Source organism: Pipistrellus kuhlii, unplaced genomic scaffold (assembly GCF_014108245.1).
Source record: "Pipistrellus kuhlii isolate mPipKuh1 unplaced genomic scaffold, mPipKuh1.p scaffold_m20_p_10, whole genome shotgun sequence".
Lineage (NCBI taxonomy): Eukaryota > Metazoa > Chordata > Mammalia > Chiroptera > Vespertilionidae > Pipistrellus > Pipistrellus kuhlii.
This window is the reverse complement of record NW_023425405.1, coordinates 50,588,218-50,605,223: the sequence shown is the minus strand read 5'-3', so window position 1 is coordinate 50,605,223 and position 17,006 is coordinate 50,588,218. Positions and strand designations below refer to the sequence as shown.

General features: G+C 48.2%; 1 protein-coding gene across 4 annotated transcripts in view; it reads left to right on the top strand.

The window, feature by feature from the left end:
• Nucleotides 1-17,006, top strand: part of ATXN7L1 (ataxin 7 like 1) — a 230,513-nt gene that overhangs the window by 77,507 nt on the left and 136,000 nt on the right. The gene's annotated exons all lie outside the window — the stretch shown is intronic.

Here is a 17,006-nt window from a genome sequence, read left to right as displayed (position 1 = left end):
GCTCTTTAAAGGGGGCGCTGGACCAGATGATTTCCAGTGCTGTAATATGCCGTCAGTTCCAGAACAGTGTGCCCCAGTCTTTTCATTTCAGCCATACTCCACGTGCCCTCCTCCACTGTTAAATGTCAAAGCACATTAAATATCGTGCCTTAAATAAACCAAAGCAATTATAATATTACTAGAGGCCTGGTGCACGGATTTGTGCACCGGCGGGGTCCCTCAGCCTGGCCTGCAGGGATCAGGCTGAAACTGGCTCTCCACCATCCCCCTAGGGCACATGTGTCAAACACAAGGCCCGAGGGCCAAATCCGTCCCGCCAGGCCTTGCAATGTGGCCCGCACCGCACTGTCATCACTGCACTCCGCTGCGTTTCCATCACAATGACAGTTTATGACTGTTCAGTAAACCATTCGGCCCGCGATTTAGGCTGGATTTTAGATTTTGGCCCCTTCTCTGATTGAGTTCGACACCCCTACCCTAGGGTAAGGTGATTTCTAACAATTTTTCCCGTGTCCCGTGGCATTTTAAAAAGTCCTGATTTTTGGAAAGAATCTTTCCAATCTTCCCCAAAAAAATCACAGGCCAGGCCAAGGGACCCCACTGGTGCAAGCACCAGGCCTCAAGCATGCATATAAGATCTTTGGTTAATCTCTATCCACTCTCCTCCCTCCCCTATTCCCTTTGAGATTCATCAGTCTGTTGAATGTTTCTGTGCCCATGGTTTCCACTCCTGCATTGAGCATCTGCCCCCTGGTGGTCAGTATGTGTCATAGCTACTGTTCAGATGGTCTGATGGTTGGCCAGTCACTTAGGCTTTTATATCTATAGATTATAATTTTGCGAGCTACATGTTATCCCTTTCTCACACTTGGAATTTCTCATTTCCCCCTGCCCCTTCAGTTATCACTATTCTGAAATAATAGATATAAAATAAGGGGAGTTGAGCTTATCTACACTCTTTAGTAAATGTATTTGGGACTATGGAATACAGTTGACCCTTGAACAACACAGGCTTGAACTGTGCATGCCCACATATAAGCAGGTTTTTCCATAACTATGTAGTCGGCGCTCCATACAGGTTTCAAATCCTTGGGTTCAACCCACTGCCACTTGAAAAGAGTACATACTTTCAGTCCAAGGGTTGGGAATCCATGGGTGTGGGGGGCCAACTCTATCCATTGTTGTGCGCCATTTTATATAAGGGACGCGAGGATCTGCGGAGTTTGGTATCGGCAGTGGGTCCTAGAACTAACCCTGTGGATACTGAGGGATGACTGTAGTTTTTAATGTATCCTAATATCATTTATGAATATGTAGACATTTGATATGTACATATCTAGATATATCGAAATTCATCTGTGTATATACTGTAAGCATGCTAGTGTTTTGTGTTCATAACCTACAGACAGAAAAGCCAAGCTTTAGGGGCACTTTCCAGCACGTGCTGACCTGCCCAGGCAGAGAAGGCCCTAAGAGTGTGTACAGAGAGCTCTGTTTAGAGGCCGTCTCCTGCCCCTCCCTGCAGCCGGCCCTGTGACTTTGGGCTACTTGTTTACCGTCTCAAGGCTTTGGTGTTTCTAGTCTCTTCCATCAGGAGTGGCTTTGTGAGTGCTTCTAGCTCTAACCTTGTCATACCCGAAGAACAAGTTGTCTGCCCAGCATGAGCTGACCTTCTTGTTCAGTGCCGTGTCGCAAATGACCCCTCCCTTATGCCGGAAGAGAGAAAAGATCCAGCCTCTCCAAAGGGACTGACAGAGACCCAGTGCTGGTGCCACGAGCGGAGGTGGCTGGTGGGGTCGAGAGCAGAGCAGCAGAGAGAAGAGCCCAGACTAGCTGGGTGGTGAATGACTAGGGAAGCTCTGTGACCAGTTGTTTCTGTGCGTCCAGCGGATGCAGAGGCCGGATCACCCTCTGCATCAGCTGGACACAGCTGATGGGGTCGTCGTGCATTCATTCACAGGGATGCGCTGCTGTTCTGGGCACTGGGATACAGCAGCAAGCAAGGCAGACAGAAATCCCTTAAGCCCTTAAAACTTTCGCTGGGATCTTAATTCACAGGCAGAGATTCTAATAAAAATAACGTGAAAGGGACCCGGGACTCCACTGTGCCCAAGGCCCCACCTAGCCCGTGATTCTGCTGATTCATGTGCCTTCCTCTGTCCTAGGCCTTTTGGAACAAGAGCCAAGTCTTGTTTAGGGGGAGAACCAAGTGTTTGTGGCATCTGCTTTGAGCAGTGGCTGTACATTAGTTTGGGGGTTTGAGTTACTGATCTCATCACCCAAAGCCCAGTCTCGGGTGAGCTTCCTGCTGAACCAGCTGACAAGCAGCAGCGAGGACACCTCATCTTTCAGGTGTCTGTCCTGCCGATTCACAGCTCATATTTATCAAGGCCGGGAGAAGGCAAGGCAGAGCTCAGAACCATGGCAACTCTCCGGAGACAGTGAGGATTTCTTTCTAAGTGTTAGGCACTGTGCTGAATGATACCCATATCTTTGAGCACATAATCCTCTCATCAGTTCTAAGAAGTAAGACCAATATGATACCATGTTGAACTTGAGGAAGATGAAGCTTAGGTATGCCTTGCCCCAGGTCTCAAAAGGAGGCAGGTGTAGAGCCTGATTTTGGACACAAAACCAGGGGTGGTGCATGCTCTGCCTGCTTGCTGGTTACTGTCCCTCACTGCCTTGCTGCACAGATCTCCTGCTGTCCCTGCCCTGCCCGAGCTCCAAGGCCTGACCCATTCACCTGCCAGGTAGCCCCTCGTACGTCGTACAGGGCTTCAGACTTGATTTTGTTAGTTGCAGAGCTTTGTTCAAATAGAACCTCCTGTGGAACTTAAGGCTATAACTATCGATGCAAAGAAAGCCATCGGGGTTGAACTTGGGGTGGGTGCTTGAGCCACTCCTGACCTGGCCTACTCCCGACCTCCCAGCCACCCAGACCTTCATAGAACAGCAAGTTAGTTGTGTTGGAGAGAACATGGGCTGTAGAGGCTAACAAAGCCATCCACATGACTCCCCATTAACTGTGGAGGCAAGTCGCCTCCTGTCTCTCCATCTTGTCTGCAAAATAAGGACTCTGTCTGCCTCGTGGTGCCCAATGACTGGTGTGAGGCACCCTCCTGCAGATATACCCAGAGCATGGCTTCATTTCCTCCCCTCTTCTCCCCTTGGCATTCCTACCCTCTGTGTCCCCTTGGATTGGATTTACACCTCTCAGTACCCATAGAACTCCTTTCTCCTGTGCCACTTCCCACCTTCTGCCATGCGCTGCAGTTATCTGTGGACTCTCATGAACGTTCACCAGCTTCTAGGATTCTTTCAGGATAAGGGGTGGTCCTTTTCAATTCTGTATTCCCAGCACCCAGAATCGTCCCTGCCGTGGCCCGGGGAAGCAGAGCTTCCGTGCAGCAGGAGGGATGCTGCCCAGGAGCCAACACATCTGGGGCCAAATCCCAACTCAGCCTCTGCACAGCCCTGAGACCCTAGACTTGTGACTTGTAAAAGGACAGGGGGCTGGACTGTGTGTCCTTTTAGAAACTTGCTCATTGTCAGCACCTGTGATTTTGAGGATCATAGCATACACAGAGAGATGGGCACCTGGCAGTATTCCCATCTTGGTCTCCTGTTTGTTTAAGTTTGTTTGTTTATTGCTTTATTTGTTTTTATTTTGACAGAGAGAGAAACATAGATTTGTTGTTCCACTTATTTACGCATTCGTTGGTTGATTCTTGTATGTGATCTAACCAGAGATTGAGCCCAAAACCTTAGCACCTTAGCATATGGGGACAACGCTCTAACCAACTGAGCTTACCTGGCCAGGACCTACTTGGTTTTTGTGTGTGTGTGTGTGTGTGTGTGTCTCTGTGTGTGTGTGTGTCTGTGTGTGTGTGTGTGTGTGTGTGTGTGTGCGCGCGCGCGCATGCGTGTTTTGGCCATTGGTTATGGGGGCTTTGGATATCAGTGGTAATGTGAAAAAGCCATAGTAGAAAAATCATGAATTTCGGAGTCAAACAGACCCAAGTTAAACTCTCCACTTACATTTACTAGCCGTGTGAGCGTGGGTTAACGTTCATGACCTTTCTGAGTCTCATTTTCCTCCGAAATGAAAGTGAACGTTCTTGCCTCGCGGAGCTACAGAAGGCACGGAGATAGAGTGGTTTCCTGGCACTTGGTAGGAAAATAAAGAAAGGGTAGCTATTATTGTCAATAAAGTGTGGCTATTTTTTATTAAGTTGAATGTTCCTTATGAAAAATGGGAAAACCAATTCAGTCAAGTGCTTCCTGCCTTCGTTTCTTGCCCCATCTCAGGGGATGTGCACGCTGAGGTCAGCCTACACGCTGTGGCCTGTGATTCATCTTCTGCTTCCCACACTCTCGGAGGCAAGAATTGTCGGCCTGAAGAGGATCACGTTGCCAAGAGTCCAGAGGATCTGGCTTTCTAAATATGGTTTACGCTCGCTTTAGGCCCCAATAGCAGCTCCTTAGGAAATGCTTTGAGGCTCCCAGGATCTCTCTCAGGCCCCTGCCGCGGTCCGCCTGGCCTTGGGCCCCTTGCCATCGGGCTCACGTGAAGCCCCTCCCAGGACTGGCCACCTTCCTTCTGCTCCTGACTTGTGCCCCGAGCTGGAGTTCCAGACATAAAAAGTTTGGGAGACCCTCTGCTTGGCATGAGGATGGTGTGGAAATCCTCCAGGAGCCTTCTGTGCACCCCCCCACCTGTGGTGGCCCCTTAGGTCTTGTAAATATCTTCCCAGGACTTGAAGGGAATGAGTTGTTTCTAAACCCCCTTCAGTATGTTGATGAGGCTAGTTAGGGACAGCTGAGGAAAGGGGGGCAATAAGAACAAAAAGCCTAGCCTTGGGAGCCCTGACCCCACTTGAAAGGCATCCCTGTCCCAGCTCCACAACACCGACATGGTGTGAGAGTCCCGTGGGTGGAAATAGCCTCGCTGGGGTCCATCTGCTTGGATGCAAGGCCCAGCTCTACCATTCATTAGCAGGTTGCTTTGCCTCTCTAATGCTTCAGTTGTCTGGTGCTTAACATGGGGAGAGTAGTTTACCCCATAAGGTCGTTGTGACGACCAAAGGAACTCACAGATGGGAACTAGCACAGCAGTGAAACAAAGTTTGCTTTAAAAGTAAAGTGAAGCTATCGTTAACCAGGTGACCGTTAACTCTTGCAGAGATTTTTAATGAATCCAAAGGATTTTCCCTTGTGATGGCTGCAGTGGCAGAGTGCTTGGTGTGACGCCCCCTTGTGTGTGAGTGCTGTGATGGGTCCCACCTCAGCCCAGAAGTAGTGTTGTGATTTCTTCCAAAAAGAATCCTGTGTGTGGTGTGTGTACATGCAAGTGTATGTATGGGGGGGGGGGGCCTTCTGTCTGTGTGCACAGAAACATAGATAAGCTCAAAGCAAGGTGCCTGCAATGGGGAAAAAAGTACTTTATTATTTTTAATAGTAACATTTTTAATCAACTTGGAATATTATAATTAACGAGAAAAATAGTAGGTGAACCCCAGTTATAATTTTGTAATTGGGTTGAACATGGGTGACGTTGTATGATTTGCCTAAATGAGAAGAGTATGATTTTTTTCTGTTTTTATCACATAACATAATTACATAATGAATTCCTCTAAAGCAGGGCTTCTCAACAACAGCACCGTTAACATTGGGGGCTGGGTAATCCTCTGTGATCGGGCCATCCTGCGCACTGTGGGGTATTGAACAGCTTCTCGGGCCCCCATCCCCGGCCATGACAAACAACGCTGTCTCCAGGCTTGGCCAGTGTCCCTCTCACCCCTCCTCCCCCGTTCACCACCACGGCTATAAAATAGAACTTCCCCATCTGTCAGATCATAGTCTGTGCTTGTCTATAGTTACACGTTCCTCCAAGTTAAAATGTGTGCATGTGCACTTGTACACTGAGTTCAGAGATAACTTCTCTGGAACCACATGGCAACATGTAGAAAGTTTACTATTTCAGCCTCCACAGGGCTGGTGATCATCAAGATAATTTCCTCATCACGGTCACATACAAAGCATCAAACAGGATATCTCACGGAAGCCCACAAGTTGCCGTCCTTCCTACCTCCAAGTCAAAAAAATAAAAAGAAAAAAAGAACACATCCATACACACAGCTCCTTCAGGGTTTTCAGCCACGCCTGGTGCTTGCCCTCTGAGCAGAGAAACAGACAGCCCCGCACCCCATCCATAAGACAGAGATAATCCTTGCATGTCATGCTAATGAAAAACAAAATGTATTAGAACCAAAGAACCTAGATGTCATTTAATCGACAAGAGGATTAATTTTCCCCCTCTTTCTCAGAGAGGGCTTTTTATTCCCTTTTCTGATTATATTTTTGAATGCCCTTCAAGTAGCTGTTTTGCATGTCGATGGTGGTGCAGTGGGATTTAATGAACTGTGAGCTAAAGCAGAGAGGCTGAGCTGCAAAATAAATGAGTGACAGCGACTTGCTGGTGAAGGCTGGCACCTCTGTTCCTTCCGTGCACACCCAGATGCTGAGACCGGCTGGGTACCGGGAGCGGCCCAGCTCAGCAGTGCGACACATGGGAGGCTCATTAATGAGGTTCCAGGGTTTCCTGCAATTGTTCCTGTTATTTTGTCTGCCTCCAGGTGACCTCTGGTTGAGGAGGAAGCAAACCATTTGTGCTTCTGAGCCCTAGAGAAAAGTCAGTCCCTCCCAATGTCGGCGCCCTTGGCTTCCCGGGACCATCGCGGGCTCATTAGCCTGCAGAACTTTTTTCCCAAAGATGCCAATTGACACAGGGCAGGGTTTGGGGTTTTTTGGTCAATTCAGATGAAATTTTTTGTTGGCATTAAATTTCTGTTCTTGTTGTTAGTTGTCTGTTATGAGACTCGATTGCACCAGAGAAGTATAAAATGATGAAAGGAAATTGGTCTCTTCAAACCTCTTCCTTGTCAAGTCTGACAGTATTAATTAATAAGACTTGGCAAGAGCATATAAATAAATCTATGCAAACTTTATTATGTTAGTAGTTGTTTTTTTCACTTTAATTTGATGAATATATCTTTGATCCAGAATTAACTGCTGGATTGATATGTCTTTGGGGCTTCTTATGATCGGAAGCAATATCTGTTGTTATTGTTGTTATTGTTTTAATATGTTTTTATTGACTTCAGAGAGAGGAAAGAAGATGGAGAAAGAGATAGAAATATCAATGATGAGAGAGAATCATTGATCAGCTGCCTTCTCCATGCCTCCTACTGGGGATTGAGCCCACAACCCAGGCATGTGCCCTGACTCACCAGGAATGGAACCACAACCACTGAGTCACACCAGCTGGGCTGCTGTTTTTTATTTCATCTTTTCCATTGTTCCTCATGCAGGTGGAATAATATAGGTCCTAGAGAAATCCTTGTAATAGTCCCTAAGGAAAGAAATGACAGACTGACTGATTAGCACAAGGTTAGACCTTAAGTCAAGCATTGCAACAAAGAGCATCTATAATGAAATAGGACCACATTTTTTGTACTTTATATTTTGAACTTGCTACTGCTCAAATTAGAGTTAATGCTGGGTCTAGAACATAGCAGGTCAGCCTGTTCTCAAATCTTGGCTTTTCTTTTTACTCTGCGAATGGAAGACAAAAGCAACAATAAAGCTAATGAACTTACTGAGCCCTTCTATGTACTAAGCTCTTTGTGTGTTATTTAACCCCACGGCCACCCTAATGTGCTGTGGTCTTCTTATCTTGATCTTCCACCCAAGGGAAGGGAGACTCCAGGGATTTAAGAAATTGGCTTAAGGTCAGGCAGATCCAGGATTCCCATTTCCGTCTGACTCCAGATCACGTTAACCACTATCCTGGTTGGATGTTTTTGGATCTGCAACCCCTTCACTAAACGTTAATACAGAAAAGTCGTTTCTGTTTCCTGGGGGGATGCTGGAGTCTAAGTGACAGGTGCCTGGAGGCAGCAGAGCTTGTCTCCTCCTCACTTTTGTAAGCTCTGCCACTGATCCCGCCTGCTTGTTGGCATTGCTGACAGGTTTGGGCACAGTTGTGAGGGAAGGGGGGGAAGGAAAGAATAAACCCGTTATGGTGAATATGTTTAGAATCTTAGCCACAGCATGTTAATACACCTTTAAATATCGAAAAGTGAAAGGAAGGAAGTTTGGACAAGAGGGGGAGTGGGCACCACCAGCAGGTCTGCCTCTCGTTTCTTGTTTATCTCTAACACGGGAGCAGACAGTGAGACCCACAAAGGTAGAGGTGATTTCCTCTGAAGGCAGTGAAATTCCCTCTTTTTGCACGTTTCTGTGAACTAAGTAGAAATGTTAGAAATAAACAAATAACCGATGTAGTGGTGCCGCTCAAAGTTGGAGATAGATTAATAGGATCTTCGTAATCTTAGGATTATTGAATTCATCTTTAATTGAAAAATGAACTTCTGTGTATAATCTTACCAGAGCTTATCTTGAAGGCTGAATGCCTTAGGTTACTTTCTGCAGGTCACATGGTTTGGATTTATTCATTTATTCAAAATATGATTATTGAGCATCTACTCTATACCAGGCATTGTTCTAGAACTACAGGCGCAGTGGTGAATAAGACAGGTAAGGGGTGACTTTCTTGAAACCTACTTTCTGATGGGTTAAGTAACACAAACAAAAATGCAGTTGAGCCCTATGAAGAGTTGGCACAATAGTGTCCTAGCAGAGGGCCCAGCAGCGAGGCGTCTGAGCTCAGGGAGGGGAGTGGGGAATACGGCCGCAGAGCCCTCTGGGCCAGAGTCTGGAGTTTGGGTCTTTTTCTGGGTACACTGAGAAGACACTGGAGGGTACTGAGTGAGGGAAAGACATCATCTGGTTTGTATTTTTGAAAGATCACTCTTCTTGCTTGGAGCCGGGAGACTTTGTAAGAACCCATGCATAACCAGGTAGATGAGAAAAGGATAAACTTGAGATCCATTTTGGAATTGTAGCTGATGCATTTTGCTGATGGATTGCACTGGGAAAAAGGAGGCGTTGACTTTAGAGTCAGTTAGAAGGAACAGCAGCCAGCGATCTGGCAGGTAAAGTAGCAGATGATGACAACCTAGAAGCTCAGAGAGAACGTGTTTCAGAATCACCGTCAAATGCCAGGAAGTAGAGTGAGAGGAGAAAAGAGAAGAGGTTACTAGATTTGCCACCAAAGGTGGTTGTTGACCTTGATGATAATCCTTCCAGTTGTATCTTGGGGATTTTTTTCATGTCACCGGTAGACCTGTTTTTAGGCTGGCAACACTTTAAGTGTTTTCCTGTGTGTCTGCTCAGCTCAGCTGCCACCCGACCCACTTGCAGCGGGTCCCACTGCCCCTGTCTCATACCAGCCGTCATCTGTGAACACTAGACGCTGAGCTCCTGAGGACTGGAACTGGGCCTTTTGCGTCCCAGCATGGAGTACATTGCCTGACACGGCGACAGACAGGTGGAAGGAAGGACTCCTGAAATCTCAATCCAGGTGCTCTTGGCCTCCTCCACCTCACCAACTGAGCATATACAAGGGCTAATGCACTGCTTGTTTGCTTATCCATCCCATCACACACACACACACACACACACACACACACACACACGTGACTAGGCATTTTAAGGAGCCAGGAGCCCTGCCATTATGTGCACCATGATAGTCTCTGAGTTAAAGAGTGCAGGATCTGTAGTTGGTGCTCACTAAAAGAGGGAGGAAGCAAGCGAGGAAGGGAACTTGGCTTGCCGGTGGTGGAAAAGCCAAATGTCACATGGAGGCGAGTGAGTGTGTTCACTGAGAAGCCAGCACGGGTTGAGAGAAGGGCCACCTCTGTTCAGACGCAGTTGGAGAGGCTTTATCTCTTTCCACGGGCGCTGGCGAGGCTGCCGCTCCGGTCCTGGGCCACAGCTGAGTTCTGGAGGCCGGCACGGTAACACGACCCCGGCCTCTGACTCATCACTGGCTTGTCCTCCGGTCCATTCCTCGGAGCTGCCTCCACCGAGGAAAACTGGGGGAACAATCATTGCTCTATTTAAATCCGAGGGAAGAACGTTGCCAGCTCTGATGCAAAGGTCACTGGAGCCTCCCCGTCCGAGCAGTGAGCCGGCGGCGTTTCCCGAACAGCGCTCCTTTCCCGGAGAAGTAACTCAGGGCGCTGGCAGCCCGCGTCTGGGGGGACACATGCTTGGGAAGCGCTGCGGCCAGATCCGCTCCGCAGGGAGACTCCCAGCAGCCGTGAGCCGTCACGGCCCTCAGAGGTCTTGGAGGACAAAACAAAAGACGCATCTCTCGCGCCCTGGAGTCTCATCGCTCGTAATTTATCCGAGTTCCCCACATGCGCTGGCAACGATAATAATGCACTTTTGTTTCCAATAATGTGGCCCCAGTCACCGTCCCACTCCTTCATCTGGTGCCTGAGCAGAGCGTCAGAGACCTTTCGCAGCCGCTGGAGAGGGCACTGACGTGGGGAGAGCCCGCTGTCCCCAGACCGCGTGAGGTGTGTGCTGTGAGCAGGAGGGTCCTGAAGGGTGCTTCTGATTACACACGGCTCACGCCTCCCACCCTGACGCTGGCACCCAGCTCCAGTCTGAGCTGCAACGCCGCCGTCGCAGTTTTCCTTCTGGAAGGGCCTCTGGCCCGGCAGGCCTGGCTCATGGTTGATTGTCAACCTGTGAACCAGGAGGTCACGGTTCCATTTCTAGTCAGGGCACGTGCCTGGGTTGTGGGCTCCATCCCCAGTGTGGGATGTGCAAGAGGCAGCTGATCAATGATTCTCATCATTGATGTTTCTCTCTCTCTCTCTCTCTCTCTCTCTCTCTCTCTCTCTTTCTCTCTCTCTCTCTCTCTCTCTCTCTCTCTCTCTCTCTCTTTCTCTCTCTCTCTCTCTCTCTCCCTCCCTCTCTGAAATAAATTTAAAATATACATTATTTTTAAAGAGCCTCAGGAGCATCTGCTCAAGGAGCTCGTTCTAGTGCTTTGCCCAGGCCACGGGCAGTCAGTCCCCTCCGAGAGTGTCACATGTGAGGATCCTTGTGGGCTGACCTCGGGACGCTGCAGGTGTCAGAAGAAGGTCCCAGGCCTTACTGCTTCTGAAGTCACAGTGCTTGTCCCATCCATGTGTACTTACTACGGCAGGTCCGCCTCCCCGGAAAAAGGAGCTATTGAAGTGATGTGGCCTCTTGCACTGCGCGGATTCTGGGAGCTGAGGAAACGCGGTCATTAACATGGTGTGCAGGCCTCTCCCTCTGCTCTTCCCCGGGGCCAGGCCCTTCTGAGAAATAGTACAAATCGAGGGTGGCTGCAAAGGAGACACAAAATGTCAGCGGGGGGAACAGAGGATGAAAGAGGAAGTAAACCATTTCACTTTGATGAGTCCTACTTCTCATGGAGCGAGTCACCATTTTTTTTCCAGAGAAAGCAGCCGTAGTCTTTCATTTACAGAACTGGAGCAACAGGTTTCTAAGGTTTGGTTTCTAACGGATGCCGTTCTCTGCTTACCGCTATTTATTAGCATCATAGATGCTTTGCTTTTCTCCCCCAGGAATTATGGCTTCACATTCCTGAGCCTTCTCCAGAGGTGCGTTTTTCTAACACAAGTGTGGCTTCGTTTGTGTCGAGGCCATGGTTTTCTGCTCGCCTCTCTGTGGCCGCCCTCCCCTGGGTGTAACCTTCTCCAGCAAGTGCCTGTCCCCACGGGAGCGCTGCTGCTTCTGTCCCCAGGGAGTGAGGTCACATTGATGCCAGCCCTGACTGACCCCCTAACTCTAGGGCCTGCATTACTGTCCCATCTGGGGCATGTCCTGACGGTGACACCAAAAGGAAGTGAATCCATTGCTGGTGCATCTAAGGAGGCAGGGTTCGGCAGCAACTCTCTGTGCCATTTTCTTAGCTGCCACTATCATATTCTTATCACTATGGACACTCACCCTAGGGTTCCGTGGCGAGGACCCTCTGCCCTCACAATAAGCCTTTGCCTCCGCTGCTCTTTATGGGAGGAGGATGCTGATGTATGTTTGCTGAGAGGGGCTGGGACACCGGAGGGGGTGGGTGCCCGTGAGAGCTACCCCACTCTGTGGCCTGTAATGCTTGTGAGCCAGGAAACCACCAGCTGTTTTGACCACCGCAGATGCATGCCCATGACACAGGCAGCAGAGCTGTGTTCCTCTCCTTTCTCTTTCTATGGCTCCATCTCGCCATCCCCACTCACCTGCAGAACTTACAGACCTGCGTCAGTGGTTTGAACAATATGACCCTGACCCCGCATTCCATCCTTTTTAGGCTGTTTGGTGTTTTCCTTCTCAATATTTGTTTTATTCTTCGCCAGCACTGGAATGGTGTTGTGCTGGCGGCACCGTCCAGGGGGAGGACTCTTCCCTCCCCCCCCTGCCAAGGCACTTGGGACTATATTTTTGTGTGTCTCTATGCAGCGTACCCTGATCACTTTTCAGAAGTGCTTGGCCCTGGGAACGAGCATACAGAAGGTCCCATACACGCTGTTAATGCCGTCTTTGCTTGATTCCAGGGAGCCATTAATGGTGTGATGCCATGTCAGTTGGGTTCGATTCCGGTTAAGGGCATGTATGTTGGTTGCGGGCACATCCCCGGTGGGGGGTGTGCAGGAGGCGGCGGTCGATGTTTCTCTCTCATCGACGTTTCTGACTCTCTATCTCTCTCCCTTCCTCTCTGTAAAAAATCAATAAAATATATTAAAAAAGAAAAAAAAGAAAGAAGGAAAGAGATGGCAGAACAGGGCCCTGTCTGGGGGATAAACCAATAGCAGCCTCTCGTGCTGCCTGACTAGGTCATCATTAACTCACACATGTCCCTTCTTTCTTCCTGGAATCAGGTACTTTGTTGTCCCTTTGGTTTAGGATTTAGTTCAAAGTACAAAATAATGGAGTTATAATAGCTTGGGAGTTTCCTGTTTCTGGTGTTACCCCTGATAAATGTTCACCGGGTCCCCTAGCAATTAGGCCACACAGAAAAATATACCGATGCCAAGTGGTAATTTATGTGTGTGGCTTTAGTTTTCACATGTAAATGGTGGTCAGGGGGGAGCATTGCTATTGTTTTATTTTTGAGTTTTAGTTTAATGTCTGATGGCCACCAGAGAATATTAGTTATGTTAACCATTTTATAACCTAATGATATTTCCTGTGTGACTAGTTACCAGGTGATCGGGGTTCTGTTTGTTTGTTTGTTTTTGTAAATATTTTTATTGATTTCAGAGAGGTAGGGATCAATGATGAGAATCATTGATCAGCTGCCTCCTGCACGCCCCCTATTGGGGACCAAGCCCACAATCTGGGAATGTACCCTGACTGGGAATAGAACCGTGACCTCCTGGTTCATAGGTCGACACTCTACCACTGAACCATACCAGCCAGGCAGGTGACCAGTTTTTTAATGTATCACATGATTAGAAAATTCATAGAATCTCTCTTTTTGTGATTATTCATATAATCTAAGTCATTTTGTCTGCTTGGTCTGTAATCTCTGAGATGGATATAAGTCTCCTGTGATGGATGTAAGTCTCTCTTGGAGCTCTAACAGCTTTTGCTTTACAGTTTTGAGACTGCACTATTGGGTGCATATAAGTTTATGACTCATGTCTTTTTACTGGTGGAGTCTTCATCCCTATTAATGCTTTTTGCCTTAGGTCCTATTTTATCTGATTAACTTTACTGCCCAGTTTCCTTTTGGCCAATATGTATTTGCTTTATCTCTTTCCAATCTTTTATTTTCAACTTTTCTGTGTTATTTTGTTTTAGGTGTCTCTCTTGTAAGCAGTATATAGCTGGCTTTTTTAAAGGTCCAATCTGGTCGGGACCGGTTTGGCTCAGTGGATAGAGCGTCAGCTTGGGGACTGAAGGGTCCCGGGTTCGATTCCGGTCAAGGGCATGTACCTTGGTTGCGGGCATATCCCCAGTAGGGGATGTGCAAGAGGCAGCTGATCGGTGACTCTCTCATTGATGTTTCTAACTCTCTATCTCTCTCCCTTCCTCTCTGTACAAAATCAATAAAAAATATTTAAAAAAAAAAAAAAAAGTCCAATCTGATAGTGTCTTACAATAGGTGAGTTTTAACCACTTACAATTATTGTGATAACTTTATATATTTGAACTTATTTTTACCTTTTAATTTGTGTTTCTGTTCATCTTGCATTTTATTTGCTTCTTTGTACTTTCCTGTCCTTCATTAGATTACCAAAGTTACTTTAACCCTCTTTCTGCTTTGTTCCTCTGCTAGCTTGGCCACAATAGATTTTACTTTATTTCCAAATTGATCTATGTATTTAAATATCTATGTATGCAGTGATTGCCATTAAGTTTTTAGCGTGCATACTGAAAGGTATTTTTTTTTCCTAATAGACTACCGCTTTCCTGAATCTTTTGTCTCAAACAACACAAAGACCTTTGCATACTTCTCTTACTTAATGTCAACTGGTAATTACAACCAAGAATGAAATCCTGGCTCAAAACATTGCCAGGCATTCTCAGCCTCCCACTCACAGGGGGATTAGGGGCATCCTGATTGATTTATAAAGCGCGAGCTTTGTACTCATCTACTCCGTCTCATACCCTGCGGTGCTTCGGGTCGTCTCTCGAGTTCAGAGTGAGACATTCACTTCCAGCTCATAAAAATCTATCCCTCAGATTCCTGAAAGTGTTCCAACGCAGGATTGGACAAAAGAGACGTCGGTATCCCGGGATCCTTTACGAGGGCCTGTTCCTGTGAATCCCGTTTCTCACGCGGGAGATTTCTCCTGAGCGTCTCCCTGTTCACACCTGCTTGCTTCTAGATACCTTGGCTCCCGGAGCTTAATGTGCGTGTGAATCACCCGAGAGCTTCTTGCTACAATACAGATTCTGACTTAGTAGGTCTGTAGTTTCTTAACACGCGTCCAGGGATGTTGGTGCTTTTGATATGTGGACCGCACTTGGAGGAGCAAGTGCTTCGAGAATAACGTCCAGCTAGGAAAACGGGGGCTTCGACTCTTGGCAGGGTTTCTTGATCCTTCGTAGAACAGCAGATAACCAGAAGAAGCATTCTCTCTGAAGTGGTTTGGGGTTCAGAATCCTTTTCATTCCAGAGCTCCCTCCCTCTCCCAGAAATGAGTGCTCCTTCGAGTCCCTCTGCCCTCCATCCCTCTGCAGGTCAGCACAACACGGTTCACGTCTCGGGCTTATCCCTACGTCACACAGAGGTGCCTCTGTGAGTCAGTGCCCGGAGGAAGAGCCTGCCTTGGGCCCAGGGGCGGGCTTCCTGGCAAATTTATGTGTAAGACAAGCTTTTAATAGAGGTACACTTTTAAATAGTCACCAGGAAAAAGATTCTCTCCTCTTAACGGGTATCCATTTATAGGACTCAGCTGTCGAAGCTCAAGGGTCGCATTAGGCTTAAGTTTAATCTTCTGTGCGCCGTAATTTACAGCGCCGGGTAAAGCATTGTACGTACAACTATTCCAGTCATTTGCCGTGATAAATAGCTATTGCTCTTGGCGGAACAGGAACGCCATCTCTGCTTTCCATTTATGAATATTGAATGGTCTCAGGCAGGCTCTCGCTGCACGTTTTTAAAGAGGAAATCCCCCACGGATCGCATCTCTTCCCTGGCCCCACATGTAATTTCCCTGCCATGTGCACCCGTCAGCCCCGGTCCAGATGGCGGTGCTGCCGCACACGTGTGCTGCGGGTGGAGCTCGGCGCTCTCCTGACGACTCCAGGCGCGAGTCCTGCTGAAGGCTGCAGTTTTGCATGGAATGCCTCGAGCTGTTAAGTAGGAGACTTAGCTCGTGGCAGGAAGCCACCAACCAGGGGCCAGGGAACTATCTTAGAGGCGATAATCTGATGCAGGAAAAATAGACGGGGTGTGATTCTGTTGGATCCCTGACAGTGAGAAGATGGTGTCAGCTAGGGAAATGGAAACTAATGGGGGCAGAGAGGGGGGCAGGGAAGTGCCCAGGCTATGAATCTCTAGGGATCCACTCTTTAGGAACGCAGAGACACACACATGCCTTCCACCCAATCTTTCCTTCTTCAGATGCTTTCATTTCTGCCAGCTGGGAGGAGGCTCAGGGGGCGTGACCAGCTTGTCCTAGGAAATCCCTTAGATTCAAGTCAGAGGATCACCCTCACCTCAGGCTTCCAGGAATTCCTCCTCTCGGTCCCTCCCACCTCCGTGGATGATCTTTCTGCGCCAGAGGCACTGAAATCCTTAGCCTGGGGTTCTTTGATTTGTCTCTTCGTTTCCGAGGACCCACTAGGTGCCACGCATGGTGCTGATGGTAAGATAAGGACTAAAGGGTGAGCGTGAATGAGTGAAACAGTGAATGAGTGAAACAGCGCACTCTTGCCTGCGTGTGCAGGCTGTGGCGGAGACCGCCTTCCATGGTCACACTCCCAAACGCCGCTTCTCAGCCATACCGCTGGGAGACGATTCTTTCGAAAACCGAGCCGAGAGGCTTCTGTTCTCACTACCGCCTTTTGAGGGTGATCACATCTCTCTAGAAAGATCTACAGCATTTGCCACGCAGGAAGCATTCTCACGTCGCTTGTTCATTTTGATTTCCATAACAACTCGGTGAAGGAGACGGGTGGGTGCTGGCTTCCCTGATTCGGAAGCTCAGAGACCTTCAGTGACTTTCTGAAGGTCACACAGCGGAATGGGGCAGAGCAGGGACTCGTACGCCGGACTCGACTCCCCCCAGTGTGTCTTCCACGAACAGAGACCCCGCTGGGGAAAGCACACGGCACCAACAAAAGGGTGTGACCCCTCTTTGAGGCCAGTTTGCCTGTATGAAACTCCCAGCATTTTTCGGTTTCTCATTCCAGACGTCCATGCAGCAAACGCATGCTCTAGCTTTCTTGTATCGCTTTCCCCTGGGACCAGGGCTTTCTGTAATAACTCTTCAAAAAGCGGCTTCGCAGTTTTGACTCTGAAGGAATCGTATATTCGATCTGCGAATAGGTTGTGATCTACCCTTTAATTTCCTGACCAGAAGATCCCAGCA